This window comes from Bufo bufo, chromosome 10 (assembly GCF_905171765.1).
Source record: "Bufo bufo chromosome 10, aBufBuf1.1, whole genome shotgun sequence".
Classification (NCBI taxonomy): domain Eukaryota; kingdom Metazoa; phylum Chordata; class Amphibia; order Anura; family Bufonidae; genus Bufo; species Bufo bufo.
In genome coordinates this window covers 28,127,279-28,137,284 of record NC_053398.1, presented here as the reverse complement: position 1 = coordinate 28,137,284, position 10,006 = coordinate 28,127,279, and positions in this window count along the sequence as shown.

Below are 10,006 nucleotides of genomic sequence, written 5' to 3'. Positions count from 1 at the left end.
TGACCTCCTCCGTGTTTCCCCCTGGTCTCTTACCTTGCAACAGGTTTGAACGTTTCGATAAACTCGCTCGTCTATATGCCCTTTCAATTGATCTTTCAGTATAGTTACGTGTCTGAAATCTATGACGTAAGTCTGTTGCTTGGTTTTCAAACAGATAATCTGAGGAACATATCCGTCTGGCCCTCAGGAACTGCCCCACAGGGATATTTTCGATCAATCTTTTTGGATGTGCTGAGTCGGCCGATAATATGCTATTAACAGAAGTAGGTTTTCTATATAGGTCTGTCACTATTTTGCCATTCTCACCCACGCAGATTTTTATGTCCAGAAACTCCACCTCTGTTTGACTCGTGGTGGAAGTCAGTCGGATGTTTAGATCATTTCTATTCAGTTGATTCATGAATGTGTCGAACTCCTCATTGGTGCCCTGCCATATAATCAGCAGATCATCAATATATCTGCCCCAGTATTGCACCTTCTGTGCCAATGATGTTACTTCAGTTTGGAGGATTTCCCTTTCCCACAGCCCCAGGAACAGATTAGCGTAGGAGGGCGCACAAGACGCCCCCATCGCTGTCCCCTGGAGCTGTAGGAAGTGGAGACCTCCAAACATGAAGAAGTTGTGTGTTAGCACAAATTCCAGTAAAGCCATAATAAACTCACGTTTTTTGGCAGGCATGTTCGAGGTCTGTAGATAAAAGTTGGTTGCCCTCAGACCATCTTCATGTTTTATAGAAGTATATAGCGACTCCACGTCACAGGTGGCCAGGAGCATGTCTGAATCCAGATGCAGATCTTCAACCTTTCGGAGTACATCAGTGGTGTCCTTCAAATACGAAGACAACTCTTCAACATAAGGATGTAGGTGATGTTCAATATATTTACATATTACGTCATTTATGCTGTTAATCCCGGAGACGATTGGTCTCCCAGGCGGTTGTTGCAAGTTTTTATGTACCTTCGGCAAAAAATACATTGTTGGAGTTACCGGATGTTCTGTTAACAAAAAGGACATCTGTTGTCTTGTAATGACACCCTCGTCCACTCCCTTTTCCAGGATGACATTCAACTCATCCCTGAATTTGAGGGTTGGGTTGAATGTCAGCCTCTTATAGCATCTGTGATCATTCAGTTGGCGCCAAGCTTCTTTTTCATACGCAATGCGTGGCCAGATCACTATATTGCCCCCCTTGTCCGCCCCTTTTATGATCACGTCATTCCATGCTTTCAATTCTCTTAATGCTCTCTTTTCACCACTAGTACAATTATCATATTCCCCATCTGCAGAGATTTTTTCTAAATCTCTGCAGACCAGTTGGACAAACAACTCAATATTGGGAAATAGGGAGATCGGAGGAAATTTTCCGGATTTCGGTTTAAGACGTTTTGGAAACTCACCTATTTGGTTAACGGTCTCCTGCTCATCAAGTAACTCCACAAGTGTGGACAAGGCCTCCTGCTCCACTCGTGACGGGAAGTTTGGATCCTCTCTCTGTTTAAACAATTTCTTTAAAACCAATTTGCGTGCAAATAATTGCACGTCTTTCACTGTAGAGAAAACATCCAAATTACTAGAGGGTGAAAATGACAATCCTTTTTTCAGGATGTTAATCTGATCTTGTGTCAACACATGTGTGGATAAATTAATTACCTGCTGAGTGTTTCGGGTCGGATCCATGCGTCTCTTTCCCCCTAAATTTTGAGGTTCCTCATTTTTCCGTTTCATAAAGCGTTGCGGATATCTCCTGAAACCCTGCGGTCCCGTAGACTCATCCTCACTTCTGGATGTCACTGAGGATACAGAAGTCACTCTAGAGCGACTCCTTATTTCAGTGTTTTTCCACCGATATACTTTGTTATTTTCAAAGTCCGTACGATCCCTCTGTAATTTCTTGGTTTTTGTCGTCTTAATCTGATTTTCCCAAGTCAGGAAGGAGGTGTCTATTTCCTTCTTATATACTTCCCATTCGGTTATTGGCATATTCTGAGTCAGTTGTGTCTCAGTCTCATCAATTTCTTTTTCAATTGAGTTAAGTGTCTTAGTATTTAACTCAATTATCAACTGCATCAGGGTACCTGAGCAGGTGTTACAAGCCGCCTCCCATCTTGAGCAAAACTCACTTTCTTCCCTTCCAAAAGACGGGAATATCTGAACCCTAAGGCCCCTGGGGATTAGAGACTTAGCTATATATTGCTCCAAGGTGGCCTTGTTCCACCATGTTCTCAATCTTTTGTGCTGTAGATTTTTAAAACACACTTTTAGTTCCCTCATACTTCTCAGTCCTGGATCATCACCACCGCTCGCGCTCCCAGCAAACACTGCTTCCACTTGGGTTTTCCAAGTTTGATCACGTGATCTAAAATCCATTATCCGATCTTCTGTAATACAACAGGCAAATATCATGAAGCACCAAAAAACAACTATATCATAAATATCTCGCATGGAGTTATTCGTATTATCACCTACACAGCTCAGAGAGCAACCACACAGAGAGTAATTTTAATTAATTATTCTTTATTGGATATCCAACATGATAGATGGTATATCAATTAAAAAACATATACAAAAGACAGTACATACTGGGAACAGATTGGTGTTACAATAAATGTATAAAAACAGAGTAAGCTCCAAACCAAAAAGGGACTAGTATCCCCCCGTACACAGTAGCGCAGTATCAGCTAGGTGGGGCACATATAGCAATAGAGGCATCCAGAGCATACATACACCAACACTCCAAACATTTAAGGGAGTGTAAGCCTGGATGCCGCCCACAACAAGCGGAGACTGCAAGAGATAAGGGGGGAAAAAACACTGTTTAAAGTGCAAGTGCAATAAATACCTACTGACCCTGGTCTGAAGCAGCCGCCCGACGATCGTTTCGCAAAGTGCTTCCTCTTGGGGCCTACTGAACTACTCCATACTGATCTCCTATATACTCCAGACATCTACATTCATCCAATCAGCACACACCTACTCAGCTTTCCATGATTAATCAAATCAGTTACTCCTGGCCGTGGGGAACATGCCCAACCAATAGTCAGTCGTGTTCAGTCTCGTCATCAGTCACCTGATCAAATGGTATCGGCACCGCCCACCTCTCTCTCAAGATCATATTGCGGCACCGTTCAATCCTATACTTTGAATACTCTTGTACCTATCCTCTCACTCTACCTCCGCATCGCTCCCCAAAGTTGCATACATTAGATCCCCAATGGTGCTCGGATGATCCATTGCCGTCACGCGATCCACGTCATGACTCGGCTACGTCAGCCGATGGCGCCAGAGAGTGACGTCACCCTCTGTACTACCACTATGTTTCCATGGCCAGCATGTTTCCTAGCAACCGAGTCACGAGGCGGGTCACATGATCGGACCAGCGGCATCTCCAAACTTCAGTGTTATGGTTTGCAGATAGAGACAAAGGTCCACATCATATGGTACGTTGTCAACACTCTCTATCAATTCTGCAAACAGTTAAATATAATAGTGATGGTATAAATACAAATAACTATAGTTGAATACATATATATATCGGAGATTGGGCATTCTACATAGACATGAAATTGGAGTAATTATCTCCAAATAATAAAAGTGACCCGTGCACATACAAATACATAGTATGCCTACATTGTACAATAAAATAACATGCATTCATTATTTATAATATAATCGCTGCAATATCCCACATGATAGACAATCACAATAAAAAACAAAATAAAATAATATAAAAAACTACCTAAAGTGCTGCAGTGTAAATTGCATCAACTTGATGCTACATAGTGTAAATTGCATCATATTGATGCCGCATTGTGTAAATTGCATCATATTGATGCCGCATCGTGTAAATTGCATCATATTACTGATGCATAAACTCCAGTGTATATACAATTTTATACATTTTTTGAAGGTCAGGTGTTTGTCTACCATCGTCTTATATTCAACATATAGGTATCCAAACACCCGAACCATTAGGTTGGTGTATAGGATCCAGTTGATGTTCTACAGACCCCTCCCTCCAATAACAACCCAAAGGCCAGATGTGTTCCAATACCATCAATAATAAAAGTGCCAGTGCATGTGCTCAAAAAATAAAAGAGTGAAGGACAGAAGGAGTGTTAAAAAAGTGCCAGTGCCAGTGCTATAGGAGAGGATTATATTGATGGTATCCAAACCCAGCTCGCCTATTCATGTTTCATCACTATAGTCATATAAGAAACCCAAAAGCAGCATGTACCCCATTCCAGGCACCCCTCGGTCACTTCTCTGACTCTGTGTATAGACACAGAAGCACAGTATGTATCCTTGGTAACCTCTCTGACTCTGTGTATAGACACAGATGCACAGTTTATATCCCCTGGGGCCTCCATCAATAGGGGAGTCCAGACCACCTTAGTCTTCTCCGCATCTTTTTTTCTTTTTTGTCTTTTTCTTTCCTTTTGTTGTCTCTTTTTTCTCTCTTTTTCTTTTTCATTTCTCTCTCATACTTATTTTACGTATTTGGTGCTGTGAGTATATCTCAAGACACCCCATCGACCAGGAAGCTCAATACATGTTATCCAGACCTTCAGAATATACTAAGAAAAAACGGAATTGAGAAAAGAAAGGAATACACAGGAGATCAGTATCCATTTTAAAACAAATAGTAGAGAGAACCACCGTGTGGCTGCATGAACCACAAGCAGCCAAACACTGGTATCAAAGGACAAGGACATAACCAAATCACTGTTAAAAAGGGGTTATACGTCATTACATCAACAAATAAATAACTAACAATGATTAAAATGAACCAATCCTACCTGGTGGTTCTGTGATGATCCAGGCTTAGAAGTACAAGCAGGAGGAAAGATAATCTAGAGAAATGGAGCATAGCTATTATAGTCATTCAATCCCACAGGGGCCATCGTTTTCAGAGTATATATCCAGCGTGTCTCTCGCTGGGCCAGTAATTTCTTCCAATTCCCACCTCTTTGGGAGATCATTACATGATCAATCCCTCGGAAGCGTAGGGTTGATCCATCACAGGCATGTTCAGCTTTAAAATGTCTTGGTATAGTTGTTAGTAGTTGTACATCAGTTACCTCCTTTGCAGCTTCAATCGCTAACACATGCTCACGGATCCGTTTTTTAAACTGTCGAGAGGTCATCCCCACATAAATTTTTTCGCAGGGGCATATGGCCCAGTAGATTACCCCCACCGTTGTGCAATCAATGGGGTGAGTGATTTTATACTCTTTATTGTGAGGCATGTCCCAAAAAATGTCACTTCTGTCCACATTTGTGCATGCGACACATTTACCACAGGGTTTGTTTCCCCATCGTGGACCTTTTGAGCCAAACAGGTTGGGGGGGCGTATTACATAATGACTCTTTACTAGATGATCCCTTAAGTTTTTACTCCTTCTAAAGGTAATGCTCGGATGTTCTTTTAGTTGATCCTTCAGACAGGGATCAAGTTTTAAGATCTCCCAGTGTCTATTAAGTATCTGGGTGATCTCTTTATTCTTACTGTTGAATGTTGTTATAAATCTGACCTCCTCCGTGTTTCCCCCTGGTCTCTTACCTTGCAACAGGTTTGAACGTTTCGATAAACTCGCTCGTCTATATGCCCTTTCAATTGATCTTTCAGTATAGTTACGTGTCTGAAATCTATGACGTAAGTCTGTTGCTTGGTTTTCAAACAGATAATCTGAGGAACATATCCGTCTGGCCCTCAGGAACTGCCCCACAGGGATATTTTCGATCAATCTTTTTGGATGTGCTGAGTCGGCCGATAATATGCTATTAACAGAAGTAGGTTTTCTATATAGGTCTGTCACTATTTTGCCATTCTCACCCACGCAGATTTTTATGTCCAGAAACTCCACCTCTGTTTGACTCGTGGTGGAAGTCAGTCGGATGTTTAGATCATTTCTATTCAGTTGATTCATGAATGTGTCGAACTCCTCATTGGTGCCCTGCCATATAATCAGCAGATCATCAATATATCTGCCCCAGTATTGCACCTTCTGTGCCAATGATGTTACTTCAGTTTGGAGGATTTCCCTTTCCCACAGCCCCAGGAACAGATTAGCGTAGGAGGGCGCACAAGACGCCCCCATCGCTGTCCCCTGGAGCTGTAGGAAGTGGAGACCTCCAAACATGAAGAAGTTGTGTGTTAGCACAAATTCCAGTAAAGCCATAATAAACTCACGTTTTTTGGCAGGCATGTTCGAGGTCTGTAGATAAAAGTTGGTTGCCCTCAGACCATCTTCATGTTTTATAGAAGTATATAGCGACTCCACGTCACAGGTGGCCAGGAGCATGTCTGAATCCAGATGCAGATCTTCAACCTTTCGGAGTACATCAGTGGTGTCCTTCAAATACGAAGACAACTCTTCAACATAAGGATGTAGGTGATGTTCAATATATTTACATATTACGTCATTTATGCTGTTAATCCCGGAGACGATTGGTCTCCCAGGCGGTTGTTGCAAGTTTTTATGTACCTTCGGCAAAAAATACATTGTTGGAGTTACCGGATGTTCTGTTAACAAAAAGGACATCTGTTGTCTTGTAATGACACCCTCGTCCACTCCCTTTTCCAGGATGACATTCAACTCATCCCTGAATTTGAGGGTTGGGTTGAATGTCAGCCTCTTATAGCATCTGTGATCATTCAGTTGGCGCCAAGCTTCTTTTTCATACGCAATGCGTGGCCAGATCACTATATTGCCCCCCTTGTCCGCCCCTTTTATGATCACGTCATTCCATGCTTTCAATTCTCTTAATGCTCTCTTTTCACCACTAGTACAATTATCATATTCCCCATCTGCAGAGATTTTTTCTAAATCTCTGCAGACCAGTTGGACAAACAACTCAATATTGGGAAATAGGGAGATCGGAGGAAATTTTCCGGATTTCGGTTTAAGACGTTTTGGAAACTCACCTATTTGGTTAACGGTCTCCTGCTCATCAAGTAACTCCACAAGTGTGGACAAGGCCTCCTGCTCCACTCGTGACGGGAAGTTTGGATCCTCTCTCTGTTTAAACAATTTCTTTAAAACCAATTTGCGTGCAAATAATTGCACGTCTTTCACTGTAGAGAAAACATCCAAATTACTAGAGGGTGAAAATGACAATCCTTTTTTCAGGATGTTAATCTGATCTTGTGTCAACACATGTGTGGATAAATTAATTACCTGCTGAGTGTTTCGGGTCGGATCCATGCGTCTCTTTCCCCCTAAATTTTGAGGTTCCTCATTTTTCCGTTTCATAAAGCGTTGCGGATATCTCCTGAAACCCTGCGGTCCCGTAGACTCATCCTCACTTCTGGATGTCACTGAGGATACAGAAGTCACTCTAGAGCGACTCCTTATTTCAGTGTTTTTCCACCGATATACTTTGTTATTTTCAAAGTCCGTACGATCCCTCTGTAATTTCTTGGTTTTTGTCGTCTTAATCTGATTTTCCCAAGTCAGGAAGGAGGTGTCTATTTCCTTCTTATATACTTCCCATTCGGTTATTGGCATATTCTGAGTCAGTTGTGTCTCAGTCTCATCAATTTCTTTTTCAATTGAGTTAAGTGTCTTAGTATTTAACTCAATTATCAACTGCATCAGGGTACCTGAGCAGGTGTTACAAGCCGCCTCCCATCTTGAGCAAAACTCACTTTCTTCCCTTCCAAAAGACGGGAATATCTGAACCCTAAGGCCCCTGGGGATTAGAGACTTAGCTATATATTGCTCCAAGGTGGCCTTGTTCCACCATGTTCTCAATCTTTTGTGCTGTAGATTTTTAAAACACACTTTTAGTTCCCTCATACTTCTCAGTCCTGGATCATCACCACCGCTCGCGCTCCCAGCAAACACTGCTTCCACTTGGGTTTTCCAAGTTTGATCACGTGATCTAAAATCCATTATCCGATCTTCTGTAATACAACAGGCAAATATCATGAAGCACCAAAAAACAACTATATCATAAATATCTCGCATGGAGTTATTCGTATTATCACCTACACAGCTCAGAGAGCAACCACACAGAGAGTAATTTTAATTAATTATTCTTTATTGGATATCCAACATGATAGATGGTATATCAGATATATACACATACACACAAAACAGATAACAGATATGGAAAGTCTCCTTTTAAAACAAGGAGATTCATCATTGGTTGGCTGACAAGACAATGGAATGTGCTGCACGAATTCTTACTGAGATGTCCTACAGCACCTGGAAGTGCTCAGTTCTCATGAAATGATTGCCATCACGGTGTACATGCCACATCATCTGCTGCATGCATGGGACTGCCACAGAAAACGGGTACCAGATGTAAATTTACAGTGTCTTAAACCACTAATCTGGTTTCTTCCTTCTCCGGATGATGGGGAGGCAAAATGGAAGAACATAATTTAAGATCTGGTTTCTTTTTCTCTTTTTTTTTTTTTGGAAGGCAGATTGTGGTTTCATTTTCTTCGAGAAGTCCATATTCTTCTCCATATTTCTTTATATCCTTCTGAAAAGGCAATCTTCTGTTCCAGCCAAGCTGCAAAGGAGGTAACTGATGTACAACTACTAACAACTATACCAAGACATTTTAAAGCTGAACATGCCTGTGATGGATCAACCCTACGCTTCCGAGGGATTGATCATGTAATGATCTCCCAAAGAGGTGGGAATTGGAAGAAATTACTGGCCCAGCGAGAGACACGCTGGATATATACTCTGAAAACGATGGCCCCTGTGGGATTGAATGACTATAATAGCTATGCTCCATTTCTCTAGATTATCTTTCCTCCTGCTTGTACTTCTAAGCCTGGATCATCACAGAACCACCAGGTAGGATTGGTTCATTTTAATCATTGTTAGTTATTTATTTGTTGATGTAATGACGTATAACCCCTTTTTAACAGTGATTTGGTTATGTCCTTGTCCTTTGATACCAGTGTTTGGCTGCTTGTGGTTCATGCAGCCACACGGTGGTTCTCTCTACTATTTGTTTTAAAATGGATACTGATCTCCTGTGTATTCCTTTCTTTTCTCAATTCCGTTTTTTCTTAGTATATTCTGAAGGTCTGGATAACATGTATTGAGCTTCCTGGTCGATGGGGTGTCTTGAGATATACTCACAGCACCAAATACGTAAAATAAGTATGAGAGAGAAATGAAAAAGAAAAAGAGAGAAAAAAGAGACAACAAAAGGAAAGAAAAAGACAAAAAAGAAAAAAAGATGCGGAGAAGACTAAGGTGGTCTGGACTCCCCTATTGATGGAGGCCCCAGGGGATATAAACTGTGCATCTGTGTCTATACACAGAGTCAGAGAGGTTACCAAGGATACATACTGTGCTTCTGTGTCTATACACAGAGTCAGAGAAGTGACCGAGGGGTGCCTGGAATGGGGTACATGCTGCTTTTGGGTTTCTTATATGACTATAGTGATGAAACATGAATAGGCGAGCTGGGTTTGGATACCATCAATATAATCCTCTCCTATAGCACTGGCACTGGCACTTTTTTAACACTCCTTCTGTCCTTCACTCTTTTATTTTTTGAGCACATGCACTGGCACTTTTATTATTGATGGTATTGGAACACATCTGGCCTTTGGGTTGTTATTGGAGGGAGGGGTCTGTAGAACATCAACTGGATCCTATACACCAACCTAATGGTTCGGGTGTTTGGATACCTATATGTTGAATATAAGACGATGGTAGACAAACACCTGACCTTCAAAAAATGTATAAAATTGTATATACACTGGAGTTTATGCATCAGTAATATGATGCAATTTACACGATGCGGCATCAATATGATGCAATTTACACAATGCGGCATCAATATGATGCAATTTACACTATGTAGCATCAAGTTGATGCAATTTACACTGCAGCACTTTAGGTAGTTTTTTATATTATTTTATTTTGTTTTTTATTGTGATTGTCTATCATGTGGGATATTGCAGCGATTATATTATAAATAATGAATGCATGTTATTTTATTGTACAATGTAGGCATACTATGTATTTG